This window comes from Muscardinus avellanarius (genome assembly GCF_963383645.1).
Source record: "Muscardinus avellanarius genome assembly, chromosome: 20".
In the NCBI taxonomy this organism is placed as follows: domain Eukaryota; kingdom Metazoa; phylum Chordata; class Mammalia; order Rodentia; family Gliridae; genus Muscardinus; species Muscardinus avellanarius.
The window spans coordinates 6,747,749-6,773,424 of NC_137806.1; the positions used below are offsets into that span (position 1 = coordinate 6,747,749).

Below are 25,676 nucleotides of genomic sequence, written 5' to 3' on the forward strand. Positions count from 1 at the left end.
CTGAGACAGGAGGATTGCACAGGTTCGAAGCCAGCCTCAGCTACTGAGTGAGGTTCTCAGCTACTTAGTGAGAGCCTGTTTCCAAATAAATTATAAAATAGGTCTGGGAGTATAGCCCGGAGGTAGATGGCCCCTGGGTTCCACCCCCAGTACCACCAAAATAAATAAATAAATAAATAAATAAATAAATAAATAAATAAATAAATAAAATTGTGCACATAGCATAAAATATATCAACAGCCAGGTGTGGTGGCACACACCTGTAATCCCACTACTTGGGAGGCTGACACCGAAGGATCGCAGGTTAGAGAACATCTGCAGAAATTTAATAAGACTCTCAGCAACCTAGCAAGACCCCATTTCAATTAAAAAAAAAAATTAAGGGAATGGGAGTATAGGTGAGATGTAGAATGCCCCTGGGTTCAATGCCCAGTGGCACCAAAACGAACTACTCAACATAAAATTTACCATCTTAACAATTTTGAAGAATACTCTCCAGTGGTGCTATATTTACACTGTTGTGCAGCCAATAACCAGGACCTTCTCAGCCAGCGGAGTTGAAGCCCAGGCTCTGGGCTCTGTGTTTTCCCTTCGACCTGGTACCTGGCAACCAACTTCCTATTTCTCCGAGTTTGATTTCCCCTAGACGGTTCAACTGGTTCAACTAGGTAAAATCGCGTGGCGATTGGATCTTTTGTGACTCGTTACATCTCACTCAGCATGGTGCCCTCAGGCTTCACCCATCAGAATTGCCTTCCTTTTTGAGGCTGTGTAACATTCCACCATGTGGTCTGCACCTCATTTTGATTTTCCCTTCATCCTTCATTTGGGTTTTGTTCAGTTTTCATCAATAAGAAGTACCCTGTTCTCTGTGTCCATCTGTGTCTTCTCAACGCAGCTGTTTCGGGATCTGAAGCTACTGCCCCGGGAGAGTTTTACTCTTGTCCGTCACTGTGAATTGGCCGAGCGAACGCAGAGCAGCCCGTCGTGGACACCGTCCGAGTGATTGCTTGAGAAATCAGTCGTAGTTATTGACCACTCGTCCTGACACCTTTTGCCTTGTGAGCTTTAAAGTTTAGGAAAGATGCAGGATCCAGGAAGAGGCCAGATGACAGAGGTGGCCCCACCTGCCGAGGGCTGTTGGCGTTTTTGAATCGACGTCCCTCTGCCCACATCCGGAAGGTGGTGCGTTTCAGGGCCCTTGGAGGACCGCTCCGGAGCTTGAGACGTGGGGCTCTCCCCCCAGGGCACACTGCGCAGTCTCTCTAAGCAGACTTCTCAAGAGGCCCGTCCAGAACAACTCAGGCCGGGCAGTGGGACTGGAGGCAGCCATTTCCATGTTCCCACCTTCTCCCTAATGTACGGCCCTTCCTTAGCACTCTCCTCACGTTTCCCAGAGAAAGCCAGAAAGGGAAAGGTGGTGTGTTTGTTTTTCACACACGTGCCGGCTGTGACCATGCTTGGCACCGGGTCAGTTGGAGACTTAGCAGTTGGGATTTTGCCAGGCCAAAGCCATAAGGCGTACATCACAACTTTGATTTTTAAAAATACTTTGTTTTCATAGCTGGGGTCTACTCTTGGCATAGGACAACCATAAGGCGTACATCACAATTGTGATTTTTAAAAATACTTTGTTTTCATAGCTGGGGTCTACTCTTGGCATAGGACAACCATAAGGCTTACATCACAATTTTGATTTTTAAAAATACTTTGTTTTCATAGCTGGGGTCTACTCTTGGCATAGGACAAGGGAGAATCAGGATCTATGCTCCAATAAAAGTCAGAGGAGCACCAGTGCACACACATTAAAAACACAAGAGCCGGGCGTGGTGGGCACGCTTGTAATCTCTGCATCCGGGAGGCTGAGACAAGAGAGAGGATCGCGGTTCAGGAGGGACAGCCTCAGCTACTTAGTGAGGCCCTTTGCAACTCCGTGAGACCCTGTTTCAAAATAAAAAATAAAAAATAGGGCTGAGGTTGTAGCTCAGAGGTAGAATGTCCCTGGGTTCCATCCTCAGTACCACATTAACACACACACACACACACACACACACACACACACACACACACACTCCATATCAGTTTTTTGAAGGAATGCTTTGAAGTTTTTTTTCACAGCTTTATTGTGGTTTAATGACAAATAAAAACTGTATACAGTATATTCCAGCTCTGCAGCATGTTGACCTGGTACATGACCCGCTGTGAAGTGATTACAGGATCAGGTTAGCATGCTTTGAGTTTTCAGGTAATTGAACAGAACAGTATTTATATGTTCATGTCACTGACTATTACTCCTTGTCTTAAGAAAATTGCTACAGATCTGAAAGATAATTGCTGACCCGTTTACTTAAGGTATAATTATTTTCTCCTAGAAGGACTACCAGTAAGTTTGCTTCTAAAATGATACTTAATCCATCCCAGTCTGTACATCGCAGACCAAACTTATGTACAACTGTACATTCCATAGTGAAAAATTTAACACAGGATAAATTTATAAATGAAAGACGGCATCAGTGTAAGCCTAATATTTAACCAAATAGAAAATGAAAAAGCTAATTCCATTAGAATGTTTGCCTTGCATGTACTTTTCAAGAATAACCCTCTGTGTCCCCTGATATATTCAAGTAGCTGGAAATGTCTAAGTCCATCTCTGCATTTATCATGAGTAGATGTGGTGGCTCTAAAATCTTTCTGCCAGCCGGGCATGGTGATATATGCCTATAATCCCAATACCTGGGATTCACAGGTTCAAGTCCAGGCCAACAATTTAGCTAAACCTTGTTTCAAAAAAGTTTATTTATTTGTAGGGGGTTCTAGGGATTGAACCCAGGGGCATTCTATCTCTGAGCTATACTTTCAGCCTTAGTTTTTAATTTTTAATTTTGTAACACGGTCTCACTAAGTTGAAAAGTGTCTCACTAAGTAGCCGAGGCCAGCCATGAACCCGGATCCTCCTGTCTCAGCCTCCCAAATACTGGGATTACAAGCGTGCGCCACCATGCTTGGCTAAAAACAAATCCCTCAGGGTTCAACCTCCATACCAAAATAATAAATAAAATACAATAGGGCAGGGTGTAGCATGGAGGTAGAAGGCCTCTGGGTTTAATTTCCAGTACCAAAATATAAACAAACAAACAAGCTAGCTTATCAAGCATAGCATAGCAAATTTCTTGGCCCTGTTTGGTACAGTAGATATTTCTTTCCTTTTGACTTTGTATTTGTGGTTTAAGAGTTCTTTTTTTTTTTTTTTAATTATGTTGTTATCTTGCTAAAAAAAATGACCTAAAGGGAAATTTTAAACTTTCTGTAAATGGGATATTAGTGTGCTCTTTGGGGGGGAGAACAAAGGCTGTAGACATGCCAGAAGCGCCTCCCTACACATTCTGCAGGATTTTATAGATGAGGGAAAACAGAAAAGTCTACGTTGATAGCAGCCTCGGGAAGATGCAGGCTAAATTTTCATAGCTGTTTTCTGAGCGGCGATTTCCACGCAAAGCGGTGCTAACCCTGGGGAGAGTTTAGGGCCCTAGAGTAGCGGACGGTGCTCTGGGCAGGTGCCTGCGCCCCGGTGCAGGCCCGCACATTGGAAAGCGCCAGGTCTGCTATTTCAGTAGGTTGCTTTGATTACCAATGGATGCATACTAGTGACCTCGATTATAAAGAACACAGAACCTTGGTCATTTAAAAGAAAAAAATGGTTAGAAAACCATCCGCCTAGTGCGATTCCCAGATGTCTGTGTGTATTCTGGCGAGATTTCTTTTTTCTTTTTGTCGTTATGGGGATTGAACCCAGGGTCGTTCTACCTCTGAGCTTAACCCCTAGCCCTATTTTATTTTTAAGCAGGGCCTTCAAAGTTGCTGAGGACGTCTGCAAACCTGCGATCCTCCCATCTCAGCCTCCCAAGTGCTGAGAGTATAGGCGTGCGCCACCACGCCCTGGCTTGTAGAGATTTTTGAGCAGAGGTTAGAAAATCAGCAAAGCAAAGGGTTTGTAGGGCCCTGGCCATGGGCCTCTCCCTCTACATTCTGGATAAGGCTTAATTCTGTAAGCCTAAGATACTTGACAGATCTTGGGTGCTTGTTTCTCAGCCCGTTACCCTTTGCCGAACACCTTCCGTTGCCTGGCCAGCTTGAATCCATGCTGGGAGAGGGAACCACCTCCTTAGAACCTGAGGCTGTCCTCCGCTTTCAAGGGTGACATCCCAGACACTGACCCGTTCACATCAATGACCAAAAGCCATTAAGGACAGCGAATCACCTGCAGGATGCCGTGAGCTTCTTTACATGATGAGAGCTTCGTAGAGACATAAAGCACAGAAATGAGTTATCTTCTTAGAAAGCATTTCTCCTGAGTCAGGATTGCTGGCAGGTTCATGTGTGATCCAGGTTAGCAGAGAAGATGTCCAGGCAGGAATGCAAAGCTGGTGCTCCGGGAATGCCTTTAGGCTGGAGAGCAAGGAAGCAGACCTTGGCCTAGATAAGGGTAGAAGGAGAAAGGCGTGGGGTATGGAGGAATCCTGGCCCTGGGGTGGAACACAGGCAGCAAAAAGAAAATGAGGCGGGTGGAGCAGACATGATGTGAAGGTGCTCCATGCCCCTAGGTACGGGGGTATAAATTGCAAATTTTTTAGCTCTCCTCTTCCCATGATTTTTTTTTTTTTTTTTTTTTTTTTTGTGGTACTGGGGATGGAACCCAGGGAGCATTCTAGCTCCGAGCTATACCACCAGTCCTATTCTTTTATTTTTTTTATTTTGAAACAGGATCTCACTGAGTTGCAGAGGGCCTCACTAAGTAGCTGAATCTGGCTGTGAACCTCGATCCTCCTGTCTCAGCCTCCCGAATGCCGGGATTACACCCATGATTTTTTTTTTTTAAATATTCTTGAGATAACTTATTTCCTTTAGGCTTTGGGCCTAGAAGCCTCCAAAGTTGAGAGCGATTTTATGTGCTGCAGATGCTGCCTGATCTTAGACCTGTGACCCAGCTGCTAAACGGCCACGACATCACACTGAAGGATAGTGTCCCTCTGTCTGTGCGGTTCCAGTAGCTGCCCCGGGGCCTGCGCCAGCAGGAGGAGGGAGGGAGGTCTGAGTTCCATGGTGAAATCACCCAAAGCAAGCAGTTTAGTGACTCTTCTTATATGTTAAGATAATTTTTTAGCGTGTCCTAGTTCTGAGACAGCATCATAGATAACTTATCTTGCCTGTTTGTGTTTTAAAAGGTCATGTGTTGATTACCTCCTTTTGATGTGGAGTCTTTATGATGGAGTGGGACTACCCAAGCCATAAAACATAAGCGATTAACAAAACTCTTCCTTCAGAGCAGAATCCGGGAAATGATGCTTCCTCGGCTTGATTTTTGACCCTCTGGAGATACACTAAATTTGTTTGCCCATCAGTAGTTGACCTCGAAAAAGGATCTGTATTTCATCTGTAGTCTAGAAGCAAGTCTCAGCTGTGTAGTCTTGTTAGCAGGAGGTTGAGTGGTAGAGACAAAGAGATTTCATAGAACAGAATGCTCCTCAACCGGCCCTCGACATTGGCCGGAGCTCATCGACGGGGCGTATGTACCGCAGGCAGGTGGGGGAGGGAGCGTGGGGGGACAGGTCGTTGATAGTGTCTTAGTGGTGAGGGCCATTTCCACGGCTCCTCACACCTGATGGGCCACTGTATTTCAGAGTCATTTTCCCTAGAATGAGCATGCACCTTGTAAGTAGACTTTTTGAAATCTAACTTAAGGATTCCTGTCTGGACTCCAGGTATAACATGCACACCTGTAACCCTAGTACTTAGGAGACGGAGACGGGAGGATGGCCGCTTTGCCAGCCTCAGTGACTCTGTGAGAGCCTTGGCCATGTAGCAAGGATCTGTTTGAAAATAAAAATTGAAGCTGGGAGGTAGCTCAGGGGTAGAACGCCCCGAGGTTCATTCCCCAGCACCAGAAACAACAAAAATCTGGCGTCCTTTCTTCCCCTTGCAGAGCAGGTGTGCCCTCCCTGGGCCGCCTCCTCTGCCGGCTCCCTCCTGGAGCACGCTCTTCAGCCCACCCACGGTCAGCGCCCTGCAGGTCTCCACTGGGCAGCTCGGCTGTACACGCGCGTGTGCCGCCGTCTGGTCCTTTTGCTCATCCCACAGTGAAGAGCTTTGAGTCTTACAAGAAAAGGGGGAGAGAAGCAGGGAAGGGAAAACACAGGACTTTTCTCCCTGTTGGGTCAAGCAAGAGCTCAGGCAAAACGAAGGAAAGAATAGTTGCCCTTCACACCAGTTATTTATCTCTGCAGTTATTTTCTTGCGACTTTGTGCCCCCCCCCCCAAAAAAAAAGTTCTACTAAGCTAAGTGTGGGGCCATACAACACCTGTGATCCTAGTGCTTGGGAGGCTAAGACAGGAGGATCTCAGGTTTGAGGCCAGCCTCAGCCATTTAGCCAGACCCTGTTTCAAAATAAAAAATAAACCGGGCATGGTGGCGCACGCTTGTAATCCCAGTACTTGGGAGGCTGAGACAGGAGGATATGGGTTCAGGGCCAGCCTCAGCTACTTAGTGAGGCCCTCGGCATCTTAGTGAGAGCCTGTTTCAAGATAAAGAAGAAAAAATAGGGCTGTAGTGTAGCTCGGAGGTAGAATGCCCCTGGGTTTCATCCTCAGCACCACAAAAATTAAATAAAATAAAAAATAAAATAGGGCTGGAGATGTAGCTCAGGGGTAGAGTATTCCTGGGTTCAATCCCTAGTACCACCACCAAAAAAAAAAAAAAAAGGTTTTAAAAAAGAGTTCTTTGGATTTATTAAGTTAAATCTCTCTAAAATGTGGGTTGCTGTTTTACGTCTCCAACTTTGAACAGTGGCCCCCGTTAGCATCCCGAGGAGCTGGTAATATGCAGGGTGCAGCAGGCAGGTGGGGTGGCACTTCTGAAACAAGATGGCTGCTCACGGAGTCTCCCTCCACGGGCGGCCAGGAAGCGCACTGTGCATGACCTTGACAGGGTCACGTGCCCATCGGGCTGCTTTCCCGGATCTGTGAATGGCAGGCAGTGACGACCATCAGCCTGGCTGCTCTGTGCACCCAGTCAAGGCTGCCTTCCCTTCTGCCACAGGGAACGAGGGCAACAGATCCGCCCGCAGCAGAGCTCCACACTGGATTACACTTTCACCATTACGTTTTTTCAGCCGGCCGTGCAGGGTGGCGCACGCTTGTAATCCCAGCACTTGGGAGGCTGAGACGGGAAGATCGTGGTTTGAGGCCAGCTTCAGCTACTTAGGGAGGACCTCTGCAACTCAGTGAGACCCTGTTTCCAAATAAACAATAAAAAATAAGGCTGGGACTGTAGCTCGGAGGGAGAATGCCCCTGGGCTCCATCCCCAGTACCAAAATAAAGTAAAATAAAATAGGTTTTTTTTCAGCCAACGCAAGAACTGCATTTTGAACAGGGAGGGGGACAGTGCCCTGAGATCATCCTTTAAAGAAAGACTGGAGCCATCAAACACCCGTCTTACCCAAGAGTTCCGTGTGGAATAATCATGGGCCCATAATATTTTTCCATTTATATGCAACAAATGGCAAGGCATATGTGCGCGTGTTGGATATAAACGTAAACATAAAGAATAACCCTCCGTGTAAGTGGGTGTGCTGATCTGCTGTTTACAGATTATGGTGGCCAGAGCCACCATAATTAAAAAGTGTAACTCTTTTTTCTCCTTCTCAATCTTCTTCTTCCAACTGAACCCAGGGAGTTTTACCTCTGAGCCACACCACCAGTCTTATTTTATTTTTTATTTTGGAACAAGATCTTGCAAATTTGCTGAGGCTGGCTTTGAACCTGCAATCTTCCTGTCTCCGCCTCCCAAGCACTGGGATTACAGGCTTGCTCTTCCATGCCTGGCCGCGAAATCATTCTTTATGCTGATCCATCAAGTGCTCTCTGAACTGCCTTTCACTCTGGATTTCAAAGCTCCTCGTAGCCATCTCAAGGCCAGCCCTAGATTTAAAATGCCAAATGTCAATGTCACACCTGGAACCAGGACTAGACAGAGAATCAAAATCAGTCTTTTTTATTTTTTATTTTTTTGCAGGCCTGGGGATGGAACCCAGGGGCATTCTCTGAGCTAAACCCCAGCCCTATTTTTTATTCTTTATTTTGAAACAGGGTCTCACTGAGTTGCAAAGGGCCTCACTAAGTAGTTGAGGCTAGCCACAAACCACGGTCCTCCTGTCTCAGCCTCCCGAATGCTGGGATTCCGTGCGCCATCACGCCCAGCTAAGGTCATTCTTGTTCAGAGATCTTGGGTATCAGAGGCAAAGGAACTGCGGCTGTGCTTTGGCCGATGATACACAAGTGAGATTTATTAGTTCAATGAAAGAGTCAGGAGATCATCAAGATACTTGGTAAATTATGAGAAGGGCCAGGGGTCAAAAGGAAGGAGACTGTGTGCCAGATGTCTGGGGCTAAGGGTGGACTCTCCATGAAGCAGATCATCTGTAAGTTGTGGGTGGCCGCCTCAACTTTGTCCTCGACTCTCATGCCTGAGAATGCCGGCCAAGGGAGGGACCGTGGCTGCAGGGACTTGGGGGTCCTGGGTGGCAGCTGGCCCGTTCTCTGTGGGGTTCATCAAGGCGGTGCTGGAGGGTGAAGAGAAAGCTGAGCCCCCCCCCCCGAGAGCCCTGGAAGGAGCCCCTGTTCCTGCACCCCAGCTGCAGGCTCATGGCAGCCTCTCGGGATGCTTAGGAGAAGAGGAGATGGGGACGTTTCACACAGCAGATGTCCAGACCGATTGGGAACACTCATCTCCACGATGGGGTTCCTGCTCGGCTCCCCGAATCCCGCCTCCCTCGCTGCACCCTAAGGCTGCTCGGCCACTTTTCCTCAGAGGAGGGAAAGCAAGACCCCGTCATTCACCGCCAGTCCTGGGCCCCGCCTGTTCTTGTACAGGCGGGAGAAGGAGCAGCCTTGGCAGCTGTCCCAGCCGCCATTGCCTTTGAAACCCCAGTGCCCCCCAGTACCCATTTGGACTTTATTTATGACCAAAACCATCTTTATGGTCGCACTATGTTCTGTTTGTGAGTAACAATTTCTGTCTTTCTTACTCTCCCGAACGTATTTCCCGCTGGATTTGTTCTGTCGTATATTTTCGGCTTATTACTGTAGAGTTCTGACCGGAGGGTTGTCCAGGAAGTTCAACAGTGACTCCCCCCGCCTCCATTCTCCTGGAAGGGCACTTGGTAATCTTCTTAAATGTTTTCTGAAAGCTTTTTAATGGCACCAGACAGTTCCCTGTTCATCATTTGTGAGCTGCGGTTATATACCAGGTCCAAAAGTTCCATATTGACAATGATCTGCCCAAGCTGGAACAGCTTTAATATTGCTGAAGGACTGTTTTCCCCCTCTCGATCCGACCCTCCTGGGGCATTGCAGAGCAGGGCTGGAGGCTGTTTGCGTATTCAGAGACTGTGTTTTCAACTTTTTGCTGGGAATTTCCAGGCAATTAGCAAAGTCTGTTTAGAGTCGAATGGTTATGTGCATGCATTCTATTTTAATTCATTGTAATTAGAGGAATGAGCATTAAACTTCTTTAAGAAGACCGTCTAGAATCCAGTTGCTGAGAACCGAAATCTTCGCTTGTTTCATGAATAAAAGATTTGATTGGATAATAAAAATGGCAACCAATAATATTCACCCAGCTACTAGAATATATGATTTCCACCCCTGTGAAATCATACTATAGATATGTAGCTATTTTTTGTTCCATCATCATCCTAAAATGAAACATTAAAAAGTAAATCACTTCTAATACGGCCATCAGTTATGCTGTGTTTATTATAATGATGATGGCCGATCATACACCAACTGGCAGCTGGTCCATTTTTCTTGTTTAAATAATAGCAGACCACCTTTAAGAAATGGCATCACTCTCTTATTTGACTGTGATTAACATGGCAGTGGAGCTGTCGATAATAATCTTTCTAAAAGAAAGCATAGTTCCCGCAATAAAGCCTGGTAGCTTTTACAGAATAATTTTGACCCTCTCAGATATTTCTACTTGTTTCTGGAACTAAGCCAGAAAATGGGTGTCGAGGGCAGAGTGTGGCGCCGAGCTCCCAGGTGCTGCTGCCCTCGAGGGCGGGCAGGTTGGCCAAGCCCCGTCCCTGAGTGTTGGGGTCAGGGGAGGCTGTAGCTCCATCGGCAAGTAAAGCAATCACAAAGGGTGCAGATGCCGGTGTCTGCTCCCATGGTCTTCACTGGGTCATGATCTTAATAAGTTCGACTTGCTATAAGAAAACCCATAGTGTTTTTACTCACTTTTCTGTTACTTTGACTAAAATTCTTTACAGGAACAGCATAGAGGAGAAAAAGCTTATTTGGCCCACAGTTTCCGAGGTACAGTCCAGAGTTGGCCAACTCCAAGCAGACATCCTGGGGGCACTGCGTGTTGGAGGAGAGCCAAGCTCCACCCATCGGCAGAGAGCCAGGCAGGAAGTGACAAGGGACAGATGCAGTCCCCAAGGCCCGCGCCCGTGCCCTAGCTCCTCCAGCCGTGCCCTGCTTGGCTTGCCCAAGGTACCACCCAGTAGATCTGTCCAAATTGTTAGCCCTTCCGTGGATTTATCTACTGATGAGATTAGAGCCCCGATACAATAATTTCACGATGGGGAAACACTTTGAACACACGAGCCTTTTGTGGGACATTTGGAACCCAGACCCTGACACTGTAGACTGAGAGGCTTAAACAACAGGAGTGTACCTCTCACGCTCCCGGAGGTGTGAGATCAGGGCAGCGTCGTCAGGCTCTGGAGCAGGCTCCTCTACCTGGTTTGCAGATCGCTGTCTCCTTGCTGGCTCCACACGAGGGGCTGGGGCTGCAGGGGTGATCTCTCTGTGTCCCTTTTATCCGGGCACCCATCTAACAAGGAGGGCTCTATTACCATAAGTAAATTATCTCCCAAGAGCCCACCTCCAAATACCATCAGGCTGGGGATGAGGGCCACAGTGTGTCAGAGGGAGGCACAAGCATTTCCTTCCTAATGCTCATGAGGCCAGGTGGCCTGGTTCCATTCCTACTACTGCCCCAAAACAAAAATTGCCATAAAGATTTCATCCCTATCTTCATTTGGATGTAGAAGGACATCGGGCCAGGCAGATGCCTGATACATTGAGTTCAGGGCGGCCTGGATTAGAGCCACAGCTGTGCCTCTCAGCCCGGTGCTCTCTGGGCCCCTGAGTCAGCGGTCATCCCACTCAAGTTCCGTCGATACCTCAGCCTGGCATTCTGGAAGCTTCCACAGCGAGCACTGTGGGAAGGCCAGCCGCTCTGTGCTATAGGCAAAGACCCGGCGCCCAGAGGCACCCCTCCGCTGTCTGTGGCTGGGCCGGTGTGGATCACCCAGCTCCTGATTCAAGCTGGTCAGGACTATGAGGTTCTAGACTGTGAACCTGTTTTTAGCAGGAGGAAAAGGGGAATCTGAATTCCGTTCCTTGCCGGAGCCAGCCGGCAAAAGTACGGGTTCCAAAGAGAGGAGTGAGGATAAAGAATTCAAGCATGGGAGGGCCACCAGTCACTACTAGCGCCGAGTTTATTCTCTCCCGGCCCTTGTATACAGTTTCTTGCTTTGGGTTGCACAGGAATGCAAGAAAGACAAGTCCAAACTGCGTACATCACAGGCAAGTACATCACAGGCGAGTCAATGCCCTGGCGCAGCACAAACCTAATCAGGCAGACAGAACAATAGCATCAGTTGTTCTGAGAGAGTCTGAATGACTCTGAAACCCTGTGACTCCAAAGTGTTGACTCTGGGCGAAGGACAGTCAGAAGTGCTCTTTTAGTAAACATAAGGGGAGACCTTAGTGGTTCCCCACAATGGCCAAGGACATGGGGAAGTGCTTAATGGCTCCCCACAGTTCCTGATGGACTTTCAAACATGGCTCTGGTCTCATCCTCCCTGTTACCCTGGTCACCCAGAGCCAGGTCCCCACCATGAGAGGCAGCTCCTAAAGCCAGGCAGGCCCCTGGGAAGATGGCGCAAGCAAGCGTTAGCTGGCGCCTGTCCTCCCCGCTGCAAAGCTTAATTTCTCTGCAGCCCAGCTCCCCAGGTAGAGAGGGAAGCAAGGGTGGAATGTGTTACAAAGCCCTTGTAATGAGGAGGAGGAGGCCAAAGCCTGGGGTTGGCTCCTTCCTTCCTTCCCTTCCTCCCTCCCTCCCTCCTTCCTTCCTTCCTTCCTTCCTTCCTTCCTTCCTTCTTTCTTTCTTTCTTTCTTTCTTTCTTTCTTTCTTTCTTTCTTTCTTTCTTGATTCTGAGTATTTCTGTTTAACTTGAGTGTTCCAGGAGGGGACAGTTTTGGAGGAAAATTGAAGAGAAGTTCTTCCAGAGAGAAACTCCACATTGGATGGCTGTTTTCCCCCTCTGTGAAGGTGTGAGAGTAGCCAAGAAACAATAAAGCTGGGGTTTCTGGGCACCGGGTAGTCGCTCTCAGATGGAGCGCCATCGGCAGGGTGGCTGGCAGTCAGTCCCCGCAGGCTGGCGGTGAGGCCCACGTGAGTGTCAGGCTGGATCCAGACCCCCAGAGACTTAGGCCTGCTCAGGCTGTGGGCCTCACTGCCGGGTCCCAGATCTGAAGTCCTCAGACAAAAGAGGAAAGTATTCAAAGGTAAGCCCTCATCCAGGAGGCTGCACAAAGCCGAGACCCAGGAGCAGGACCTTCTTGAGACATTCACTCATTCGCTCTGTGAGTAAAGCCGAGCAGGGAAGATCTCCCACCTCTGAGGTGCTTACATTCGAGAGTGTGGGGCTGGGGGATCAGGAGGAAGCAAGCAAGCTAGCAAAGTACATGAATCAGCTTTGTGTCACTATAACAAAATACCCAAGGCAAGCTACCTTATGAAGAGAAGAGGTTTATTTGGCTCTGTTCTGGAGGTCCAAGGACATGGTGCCTGCATCTGCTCAGTTCTGATGGAGGCCTCATGGTAGGCGGAGGCAGCAGGTGTCAGGTCTAGTGGTCAAGTTGCCAGCCAGCAAGGAGAGAGGACTGGGTGGGGCCAAACTCAGACTCTCTTAACAACCTCCTGTGAGAACTACCAGGATGTAGAAGAGCTAATTCCTGGGCATTGCCTTCTGGGGCCCCCAACGGCCTAAGGACTTCCCACTAGGCACCGCCTTCCAAGGGTTCCACCACCTTCTACCCCAGAGACCCTCGGGTGACCCTGGAACCTCGGCATGCAGTGTGTCGGGGTGGCTGCGGAGGGACACAGAGGCGCTGGTCACCCAGTGGCACGTGTTTGGGGCAGTTCTAAGATGTCGTCACCCTGCAGAAATGACCTGGGTTAACTGTCCCCAGACACCTTGCATAGATCCAATCACTTGCGTCCCTGTCTTGGTCAATGGGGAATACGGAGGCTTAGTAAAGAGCCCTGAGATCTGTAAGGAGACAGCAGCCATCTTATAGTTAGCCGGTGGGTTTCTCCTAATACTGCCTGTGCCGTTTGCATAAGAATATGAATGGTCTTGAATCTTTCATAAACCAAGCGCGCCATTTTAGTCTTATACTCAGTGAAGTAAGAAGTGCGGACAGTGAGACGCAGAATTGAAAATGAACAGGCAGGGTTGATAGTACAGTATTTGACAGGTGCCTGGGTACCAGCTAGCCAGGCAGAGCCATGGCCGCACAGCCTGTGTGTGACATATTTACTTTGCAATCTGCGCTCTGTAGGCACTGGCAGAGTCATCAAAATAATTGTGTAACCTTTCAAACCCACTACTTTTAATGCCAGCGCTGTATGATATGTGAAAGTATGCGTGATATATTTGTTTAAAAAGGAAAATCAGGCTCTCTAGGTATGGTGTGATAGATACCTGTGACCCCAGTACTTGGAGGCTGAGACAGGAGGACCACAGGTTCAAGGCCAGCCTCAGCAATTTAGCAAGGCTCTCAAGAACTTAATAAGATCCCGTTTTTGTTTTTTTGTTTTTTTTTGGTGGTCCTGGGGGTGGAATCCAGAGGCTTTCTACCTCCGGGCTACACTCCCAGACCTATTTCCTATTTTATTTGGAAACAGGGTCTCACTAAGTTGCTGAGAGCCTCACTAAGTAGCCGAGGCTGGCTTCGAACCTGTGCGATCCTCCTGTCTCAGCCTCCCAAGCGCGGGGATTACAAGCGTGCGCCACCACACCCGGCCTAATAAGATCCTATTTAAAAAATAAAAAATAAAAGCCAGCCGGGCGTGGTGGTACACGCTTGTAATTACAGTACTTGGGAGGCTGAGGCAGGAAGATCTGGGTTCGCAGCCAGCCTCGGCTACTTAGTGAGGCCCGCTGCAACTTAGACCCTGTTTCTAAATAAAGAATAAAAATAGGCCTGAGAGTGTAGCTCAGAGGTAGAACACCCCTGGGTTCCACCCAAGCACCACAGAAACAAACAAAATCCAGGCTCTTCACCTGGACTCAGAAAGAGGCTCCTGCTCCTGGCCACAAGCTGCCCCCAGCGATACTGACCAGGCCTGTATTAAGTCAGCCAGTGCTTTATTGTATGCCAAGCACTGGCATTAGCTTTTTTCATATATTATCTCATTTCATACAATAAAATTTTTAATATCATTAATGAGTTTTTGTTATGGATGAGGAAGCGACACCTGAACCATGTCCAAGCCATGTGCCCAGAGTGTCATGGGTTTTCAGTGCCGAGATGCAGGTTCAAGCCCAGCCTGTCCCTTTCCCAAAGCTCCACTCTCGGCTGCAGTGCTCTGCTCGCCAGAGGGCCAGGTAGGATCCGGGACTTTTTAGGAAGCCAGAGGTTCTTGTGATCACCCATCCACAGGGCCGCAGCGCTGAACCCCTTTGCTGTTGTTACAGGTTGAAGTTGCTGCCTTTAGAATCCAACCGTGATTTAAAGATTCTTGTTCTATCAGTTATCAATGTTAGCATGACTTGTCAAGTCTCCAAGGCTGCACAATGTTATTTCATCTTTACTACTTTAAGGTGTGTGTGTGTGTGTGTGTGTGTGTGTGTGTGTGTGTGTGTGTGAGTGTGAGAGAGAGAGAGAGAGAGAGAGAGAGAGAGAGAGAGAGAGAGACAGACAGACAGACAGACAGACAGACAGGCAGGCAGGCAGGCAGACCCACCGACCAACCAGGGATTGAACTCAGGGGCATCCTACCATGATCTACACCCCCTGCCCTATTTTATTTTAATTCTGAACTCCAACCTGTGCTTCTCCTATCTCAGCCTCCTAAATACCGGGATTATAGGCCTGTGCTACCACACCCAGCTTACTTTAAACTTTTTTTTTTTTTTTTTTTTTTTTGCAGTACTGGGAATGGAACTCGGGGGCATTCTACCTCTGAGCAACACCCACAGCTCTATTTTTTATTCTTTATTTTGAAACAAGATCTCACTAAGTTGCAGAGGGCCTCACCAAGTAGCTGAGGCTGGCCGCGAACCTACGATCCTCCTGTCTCAGCCTCCCAAGTCCTGGGATGACCAGCGTGCGCCACCAGGCCCGGCCACTTTAAACTTTTAGGAGAGGAATTCTGTTACAGTAGAATTCGGATTTCTTAGTTGAGCAATATATATATTTTTAAACCCCAAAGAATCTGAAATCGCTTTGGTCTTCCTCTTACTGGCAGACTGTGGGACTTTGAGCTGGAACTGCCGCTAAGACTGTGCCCCCAGCATCTGCCTCCCCTGTGCTCTCTGGTTTGGTGTCACGGGGCCGGAATTGATTCCTCAGTGTCAACTTGACTGAATCTGTCAGCCTGGCACAAATCTCCCTCCTCTCACTGGGGTCAATTATGCGGGTTGTCAGCCCGCTGCAGATTTCCACAGACCGGCAGCCTGCGGGCAGAGTTAGTTTGAAGGAGGGCCCGGGAGGCCTGGGAGGAGGCTGGAGTCTGACCTCAGGACTAGAGCGGGCTGTCTTGTTCCTCCCAGCCTGAGTTCCAGCTGCTTCCCTCCATCAGAGACTGTGCGGCTGGCCAGGCGCAGGGCGCCCCCTCGCGGTGGAACCGACACCCAAGCGACGTGAGCGCGCAGACCCCGCAGACTGGGGAATCGCGAGCCTGCCTGCACGCTGGGCCTGCCCTGCTCCTCCTGTCTGCGAAGCTCCCAGTGCACAGACTTTCCTCATCTCGTGCTTCAGTCCATTTCCAGCTATTGAGATCATATTTGATGCTAAGGTTTTTGTTTGTTTGTTTGTTTGTTTGTTTTGCACGTACAAACAAACCAGAAAAGCAAGCACAGATTTGATACCAAATTCTGGGTGTCTCATAAAAAAATAATTTCTTGTATTTTTTTATTACCAGAATCATACACATAATCCTGAAAGAATAGAGTCGTGTACAATCCCCACGACCCTCGTAGAATACTAACCTCTGTTAGTACTTTGGTAGATCCTTCCCCTCTTCTCCCCCTGAGGAATACAGACTCACAGAAAACAAAACGCATGTGTTATTTCTTCTGATGTGGTTTCTCCACTTAATCACGCGTGTGAGCTGCTGCCCGTCACTGGGTGGGCTGCTGGTCTTGTTGACTCCAGTGTTTGTGCACACCACTCTTCACAAACACACCCCGTGCAGGGCCCCTAGCCTCCTTGTGGACGACTACAGACTCCTTTCTTAGCCCGTTTCTACAAACAGAATGGCTGGGTCAAAGGAGCATTCAGTACAACAACCAGAAAAGGACACGCACAACTTTAGACTTGATATTTATTGCCAGTTCATTTGTTAAGGGTGTGTGTGTGTGTGTGTGTGTGTGTGTGTGTGTGTGTGTGTGTTACTGGGGATGGAACCCAGGGGCATTCTACCTCCAAGCTACACCCCCAACCCTGTTTTTTATTCTTTATTTTGAAACAAGGTCTCACTAGTTGCAGAGGGCCTCACTGAGTAGAAGCTGAGGCTGGCCACAGTCCTCCTGTCTCATCTTCCCGAATGCTGGGATTGCAAGCGCGTGCACCACGCCCGGCCCACACACGCAGCACCCTTCAGGTCGAATAGGGACATCTGTAGTTCCTTTTGCCATTTGCCTCTCTACTAGCCATTGTGCGTGTTAGACAACTATGGGAGGATAAACGTCATTCTGTGTAGTTTTTACCGCATTCTTCTGTTTCCCCGCTCTTGCTATTTCCCCGAGGTGGTGGGTGGGTCGTTTGTTTTTGATTAACAATCTTTAATCTTGATATGGCCTCATTATATTCAATAAAGTGCTTGATTATTACTATAATGGGCAAGTCGTTTACCAAAGGTAGTTCCTTTCCCACCACGTTTCTGGCTCTAGGAACAATTTATTTTCTAGCCCAAGGCTCAGACTTGCAAGTTCTGTGCACTTGACTGAGTTGGTGCATGGCTGAGGCCTGTTCAAAGTCCAGTCTCTAAGCCAGGCTTGACGATTCACCTGTAATTCCTATCCCTGGGAGCCTGAGAAAGAATCGCAGCCTTCGCAACTTAGCGAGACTGTCCGCAACCGAGGGAGTTTGTGTTTTGCAACAAAAAGTAAGGCAGGCATGCTGTCGAACTCCCGTGATGCCAGAACATAGGAGGCTGACGCAGGAGGATTGCAGGTCCAAGGCCAGCCTCTTAGCAAGATCCTGCTTCAAAATTGAAAAAAGCATAGGACTAGAGACGTAGGTTGGAGACGTAGGTAGAATGTCCCTGCCTTCAACTCCCGGTATATATATCTAGTTTTCCTTCTGTGCTTTTTCACTCTTGGGTTTAAAGCCTCTCCCCAGGTTATGGAGAGGGACAGTAACTCTCTGTGAGTGTCCTTTTGAGCTCTCGAGGAAGCTCTTCTGCAATAGGCCACTGAGCTCCTGAAAGCCTCTCCATCGGTTCTGCTGCGATGTCTGGAAGGGCTCCTTGCCCCCAGCCTTGCCCCGTCCTCCCCTGCTCTGCGGAGGGGACGATACTCCTCTGCCTCCCAGGTTTCCTCGGCCTCACCCTGCAAAGGCAGGAAAGATACGGCCCGTAAGGTTGGGATTTGCTCCAAAGTCGGGCGCCTTGGTTTCTCCGAGCCCTAAAACACCTAAAACAGCTGCTTTTAGCCACGCTTCCTTTCCCAAGCATTCTCCCCTGCTGCAGGCATGCCACCGTCTTGTTCCAGGCTCCTCTGAGGAGCGCCCCCTTGCGGCGAGGGCTGGGGGTCCTGTGCAGGGCGGCCTCTCCCCACACTGCCCACTGCGCGGCTTCTCACTGTAATGGACTCTGTGATTCTCTGCGCCCTCTTCCTCTTGTCTGTTCACAGCGGCCCCTTAAATCTCGTGTTCTGTTTTTATCTTACACTTCGATTTCCCGTGCACCTACAGGGCCCACTCCAAGATATTTCTTTCGTAGCTGACGAAGCCTATAAACTTGGAGCAGAGAATCAGAGGGCCCTACAGCAACCCTCACCTTTCTAGTGAGAAAATATTCACCTGGCTAAGGGCTTTTATGAGGTCATTCTTTCTGCTAGCTCTTCTAATGGTATTGCTTCTGTTTGCTCTTAAAGGGCCCTTCAAGTCCTATTTTTCTTCTCCTCCAAGTGCATTCTGGGTAGACTATTTTAGTACAGTATTTATTTATTTATTTATTTATTTATTTATTTATTGCGGTTCTGGGGATGGAACCAGGGGCATTCTACCTCCAAGCTACACCCCTAGATCTATTTTTTATTCTTTATTTTGAAACAGGGTCTCGCTGAGTTGCAGAGGGCCTCACTAAGTAGCCGAGGCTGTGGGCGAACCATGATCCTCTGGTCTCAGCCTCCCGAATACTGGGATTACAAACGTGCGCCATCACGCCCGGCTAAGTACAGTTTTTATCTGGGGACTTGTCTTGGCTTTTTGGCTTTTGGAAATAGGTATCATGGTTCATAGGTTCTTTTCTTCTTGTGATTTGTGCCTGATATGTTTGAGACTAGGTTAAAAAAATCTAGAGTTTTTCACAACTAAATACACAGAATAGATGTGTTATATATAAAATGATCAATGTGGATCTGACTTCCATGTAATTCAAAAGCACAACCATCAGGTGTGTGTGTGTGTGTGTGTGTGTGTGTGTGTGTGTGTGTGTGTGTGATTTGTGCCTAATGCTCGTAGGACTAGATTCTAAAATTGTATAATGTTGCTGGGCATGGTAGTGAATGCCTGTAATCCTAGATTTGGGAGGCTGAGAGAGGACCAGAGGTTCAAGGCCAGTCTTGGCAACGTAGCAAGACTCTCGGTGACATAGTAAGACCCTGTTTCAAAACAAAAAACAAGAAGTGTTGGGTGTAGCTTAGAAGTAAGGATGAAGAGGAGGATGAATGAAAAAAAGAGGATGCCCTGGGTTCAATTTCTAGTCCCACACAAACACACACAGAATGTAAAATTATTCAGAAATACATACACAGTCGTAAATATTATGTATATAAAGTAGAGCTGTGGATCATGGATATTTTGTAATTATGATGGTATTCAGAGGCTCTTATAAATCATGAGAGTATTCAGAGGCTCCACGTAAACATGTCTGGATGGATGTGTAATAATATACTTAATCAGGCACCTTGGCTGGCTCAGGGCACAAGAACCGGTCATTCTCACATAGGATTGTGGAAATTTTCCTCTTTTTAAAACACAAAAATATTTTTCTACCCTTTTTTTTTAAATTAATCTCTTTCAAAAAAAATTTGTCAGTAGGATCCAAGAAAGTAAAGATATTGAGATGCCAGCGCAGTAAGCTGGCTGTCGTAGGCTGAAAGCCAGCTCCCGGCCCGCTGGGTCTAGAGAGGAGCACTGAGCTGTGAATTTCAGTGCTGACCTTCTGCCCGACACAGTCCACACTGGGCCTGGCATCCTGGGTGGCGTGTGTAGGCAGAGGGCGACCCAATGGGCTGTGTCCCAGTGGCCAGGGCCAATCAAGATGGCAGCCGAGAGCCTCACCACCAAAATGCGTTCTGACCGAGGAGGCCATTTGATTTGGGGTGGGCAGGCTCAGCTTGCTAAGTCCTCTGTAGCCCTAAGACCGCTTCGGGGACAAAGCGTCAATGGACCATATTCTCAAATGACACAAGGTGAATTTGGATGCTCCAGTAGCAGGATATTTTTCTAGTTAAGTCTAGTTTTCCACATCCCTTTCTAAAATCTAAGCATGGCACTGCCACCATAGTTTTCTTTTTCTGTGGGATGGGACTGGGGTGAGGACGTGACCAGGCTACATTTTTCTCAAGGATGAATAATACATGGTCCGTTTGGTCAGCCGGTTCTCTTTCTCCTTGTGTTTTCATCCCTCCTCTTCTCTTCTGCCCCTCTCTTTCTCCCTGGTCCACAGGCTGTGCAGTGTATGCTGATCTCCCTCCATGCAGAACTTGACATGCAGAGATACTTGATGAAGCTTGAGTCGGCCCAGCGAGTTAGTACTCCACCTTCTCTACCTGCATCAAGTTGTGTCTTTCACTGAACGTGTGGAGCGTTCTAACCCTGCAGCGATAAACCCAGCTTGCCTGTTCTTCCCCTTACCTACCCCAAATCCTGATGTGAAACTAGCCAGGCCAAGCGCTGGCAGCATTTGGAAACCTCTGTGTGTTTGGTGTGTGTGTGTTTAATGGACAGAGTTGCTCTTGGAGTGAATACTAATTGCATGCCCACTTTGAAATCATTAATATGCTCGCCACGGATTGGTTTGTGGAGTCAGTGGTAATGTGACAGCAAACCCCGGAGCTTGGTACAAACTGTGTGAAACACTGTGGTGTTCTACAATAAGAGACCCAATCCTTGCCAGCTCCTAGCCAGAATCCTTCTTGAAGGAAAACACAATTCTGCACCCTTCTAGTGACCCCAAGCCATGGGATTCCTATGTCACTCAGCTCTAACATAGCCAGTACAGGGCCAGATCATTTTACTGAAATATATTTTAATCATGATGAGGAAGAGGATGGGAACAGGCACATTTCTCTAGAATTTTCTGTGTACGGGGCTGTGCTTCACAGGTAGTAATGTCTCACGTTTTCTACCCCCAGGGAGAAGGTGTATGTACTATGAGTCCCCAAGGTACAAATGAGGAGACTGAGGCAGAGGAGGTCCATGACTTGCCCAAGGCCACACAGCTGGTTGGTGGCAGAGTCAGGATGTGACTCCGGGGAGTCTGGCCCCAGCCAGCTGTCAACTGATTACTCATTTGCCCATAAACCTCAGTGGCTTCTGTTTTATATTGGGTTAGTTTACAGTTTTAAAACCAGAAGGAATGGGGAGGGTTGGCTCCGTGTTGTATACCTGTGACAACCAGCACTGTGGCATGCAGCCACCTATGACTCTTTTATCCCCCAGACATGGACTGTGCCTCTGTGGTCCCCTGAACACACACAGCAAGACCCTGGATCTTTACCAGGAAGCCCAAACACACGACCTAGGAAATGCCCGGCTGCTTTGTCCTCACACAAAATCGACCTCTCCTTCCCTCTCCGTCAGTCTTCCCTGGCCAGGCTGGCCTCTTCACCTTTCCTGTTCCCATTACCAGACTCTTTGATCTTTTTTAGGATAACAGGCTCAAATTGGGAATTTCCTGCCCCAGCAAATAGACACAAAAGTTAAATTTGGGCCAGACATCCTAAGGAGAATCACTGTCGTGTTCTACGGCGTCCCCATTCCAACAGGTTTACCTTCCATTTTTCCATGAGTTCTTTATTGTTTTCACATTTCTACAAAATGTGAAGTGTGATTTTCTACAACCCACACAAAACAAAGGCATCGTTCCAGTTTCCTTGCACATGTATTATGCGCTGAATAGAAATGCAGAAAGGGGAGAGAATGCCAGACCAGACCTTCCCAACGACTTTATACCCTGCTGACTACTTCGCATGCTTTCGGAACGGAGACTTGATGCTGTGATGTAGGATTTCTCCATCATAAATAGTCTGGGATCCCTTTTATTTTGACAGGAGATTGAGAAGCCACGGCCTTGCACATGCTAAGCACACATTCTACAGCTTACCTGTCCCCGGGACCCCCTTCCCATATCATTCTTTTAATCTTAGGCTTGATACAAATAAATCCTTAGTGCTGACTGTTTTTAAACATCCCAGCATATAATTGGGTATCTGAGAACTCTCTCAAGGCTCTGGGGTGGTGGCGTTGTCATTGTTTTTATTTTTGTTTTGCATTCAAAGACAAGTTACAACTGTAATGATGGCTTATGGTGACGGAGCAGGAAGAAGGTTAAGATGGGAAATTAAAAGCATTTGTTTTCCCACTGAAACAAATAACTCTCGGTTTCTTTGTGGATGCCGATTCTGACTTGAAATGGGGAGTAAACCATTTACCAATCTCACAGGACCAAAACAAAGGCAGAGTGGATTCATTAAGACCTGAGCTGTTTCCTCCCTGTCTCCCATGGGGTTCCATAGGCCACAGGACCTGCCCAGTATGGTAGAGCTGAGCGGCCCGTAACCACACTACCGAGCGTGTTACTAGAGACGGGTAGCTAAATGCTTTGTGTCTTCCATCATTTACAAATAGCTATCCTAGGTATTTTTAAAATTACCCTCACCACAGCTTTAGCAAGTAGATATTCTGATTTTATTCATTCTTTCTTTCTTTGTGGTGTTAGGGATCAAACCTAGGGCTTTGTCTAGTCTAGGCAAGCACTCTTTCACTGAGATACACCCCCGGGACCTCTGATTATTTTATTTACAATGGGAATTAAGGTTTCACATGGGGTCTCACCACTAGTCTATGGCATTATTGAAGTCTTTGTGCCATAAAATGCCATGTTAAGAACAGAAAGACCTCTCGTTATTAATCTTGTGCTCTATCCATTTCTCCAATGCCTGGTATATATTAACAAGATGAGAGGAAGAAAAAAATGGGCCTAGAAACAGTCAGAACTTTTCATAAGGTTGTTTGCTTAAAAACCATTGCTGTGAAATTGGACAGGTGGTGGTGGTGGTGGTGGTGGTGGTGGTGGTGGTGGTGGTGGTGGTGGTGGTGGTGGTGGTGGTGGTGGGTGTGCGTGTGAGTGTGTTCCCAATGTAAGTTTAAAAGTAACAGCAGACCCTACTTCCAGGATGCACAGGGAGTTTCAGGCCGAGCACTTCAAGACCTGGTGGCTGTGGGCACCCAGCTGCAGCCCTGTGCTCTGTCTCCTGTGGGGAGCAGAGGCCATCGAAGTCACCCGTGCACTACCCACACCCCTGGGCTGCTCAGAGGTCCTCTGCTCTTGGTGGGAGCCGAACTGTACTCACAACAGTGCGGTTAGCTGTGGGGGACGGCCCCGGGTCTGAGGCCCCACATCATCTCAGAAGGCACGGGAGCTGGCCTGCAGGGCAGTCCTAGTAATGGCTCCGGTAGGAGGCTGGCCATCTGAGGCGCGTGTTTGGCCCTCTGTGTATACAGGTTGGGTTCTATTTGAAATTCTCAAGGCCTGTAAGCCAGTCCCTGGCCTTCCATGGCTGTCCTAAGAGCATCCTCACAGACACCTTTTATCCTGATGCCTTCCAAAGCAAGGAAATTCCTGGCTCTGGATTCTCAAGGCATCTGCGGGCTGCTCGGATGTCCACCTGCCGGCCCGACATTTTGCTTGTTGATTGTGGAGGAAGAAAGAGAGGGAGGGAGGAGCATGCTTGTAACCCCAGTCCTTGGGGGGGCTGAGACAGGAGGATCCCAGGTCCAAGGACAACCTCAAAAACTTAGCCAGACTCTCTGCAACCCAATGAGACCCTGTTTCAAAACAACATAAAAAGAGCTGGGGTGTAGCTCAGAGATAGCATATATCTGGGTTAATTCCAATTTAAAAAAAAAAGGGAGGAAGGAGAGAAGGAAGGAGTTAATTGATTGCTTGATTCAAGGCAGCATGCAGTAGACATTTACCTGAGGAGGAAGAGGGAAATTTACAAGTATAGGTAGCATGATTGGCTTAAGCACTATGTTTAGCTTCAAGTGTTCAGATAGATCCCGCATTTTACATAATTCTCATTAAATGACAAAGTCAGACCCATTGTCCCTTCAAGGTACAAAATGTTTTCCTTGTTTTAAATTCTGAAAGAAGCCAGGTGTGGTGACACATTCCTGTAAATCCTAGTACTTGGGAGGTAGGACAGGAGGATCGCAAGTTCAAGGCTAGCCTCGCCAACATAGTGAGACCCTCGGCAATTTAGTGAGACCTTGTTTCAAAATAAAAAATTAAAAAGAGCTGCGGGTATAGCTTGGAGGTAGAGTACCCCCTGGATTTAACTTCCAACATCAAATTAATTAATGAATTAATTCTAAAACTCTGTTTTCCTGTGCCTTCCTTAAAGGGGTATGGATCACCCATAGGCAGGGTCGGCAAGTACATAAGTATTCTCCATCTAGCTTTATTTTTTACCAGCAAAATAAAAGAGGAAAACACCCACTAAAGAATACTTGCCCGAGCCAGTGTGTGAGAGGAGTGGGGGTCTGAGTTAGTGAGGTCCAGACGCAAAACTTGCTGATGAAGGAACTTTCTAAGTTGGCGTAAGGATGCCGTGCAGAGATGGCGAGAGAGCCGGCCCCGCTTCCTGAAATAGCCTTTAGCTCAGGCTGCATCTGGGAGGAGTCAGAAAGCGGCCACTCCTAGGAATCATTGCAGAAGGGCCTCTGTCTTGCTGCAGGTAGGCCACCAGGTAGGCAGGCGGTCGTGACATTTAATCCTGGAAGCCGGGAGGACCGCCCTGCCTGGCCCGGCCAGGTGCCTGCAGCTTGTCTGCTGGGAAGTGGGCTTGAGCAGCAACCCCAGAAAAAGCAAACCTCTTAGAAGAGATAAAAGGGGAATCCAGTCAGTGTCGCACAGTGAAGGGGTCGGAAAGTAGAAACTGTTCGAGAGAGCGTAGAAAGTTGCTAATAACCCAGTTACCTGGAGCCTTAAAGTGTACCGTGATGGCCTTAACCCCGCAGATGTGGAGTCCCTCTCTCCAAAGGGAAAACTACTCTTCTGCAAGTGTCAAGCGATCGGGTGGCTTGTTGCTGTCTTCGCTGCATCTTTTTGAGAAGTGGAAGTCATTGCACTTCTGGGTTCCTGGAGGATGTTTCCGTGTGCTATGATGGCCTCGTCTGAGGAGCCATTTCTCAGGACAGCCTGGAATCCAAGCGTACTGAGTATGTAGAGAAGGGAGGATCAGCCTGGATACCTCCGGGCCGCCACAGCCAGAAATCCTTCTGGGTCCTGAATGTCTTGTGAGTCTCTTCTCTACCCTGGAATTGTTCTTTTAAAATATCTTGCTTGGCTGGGTGTGGTGGCAAAAGCCTATAATTCCAGTACTTAGGACACCGAGACAGGAAGATCGCAGGTGTAAGGCTGGCCTCAGTAACTTAATAAGACTGTTTCACACTAGTGTGTGTGTGTGTGTGTGTGTGTGTGTGTGTGTGTGTGTGTGGCTGGCTGGAGGTGTAACTTGGAGGTAGAATTTCTCCGGGTTCCAACCTCAATGCCCAAACATTTTTATAAACCTGCTTATTCAGTAATTCTCTGATATAGAAAAGCAATATATTCCCACTTTGGAGAAATGAAGAAAATATGTTACGCATAATATCACCATCAAAAGGAAAACCAATGCTAATATTTTTCTCTTTCCTAAATTACACAGAAGCATGCCTTTAGCCCACCTTTAGTATGAGGGCATAGAATTACAGATTATAAATTTATTGTAACTTAGCCAGTCTTGTAAGTATATTTATTTATTATATTAAGGATATAATGTGTATCTAGGTACAGTGGGCCACATGTCCTCTAACCCCA

At 47.8% G+C, this 25,676-nt stretch overlaps 1 protein-coding gene across 3 annotated transcripts in view; it reads left to right on the plus strand.

The window, feature by feature from the left end:
* Positions 1–25,676, plus strand: part of KIAA1217 — a gene marked incomplete at both ends in the record, with an annotated part of 339,403 nt that overhangs the window by 129,754 nt on the left and 183,973 nt on the right. The gene's annotated exons all lie outside the window — the stretch shown is intronic.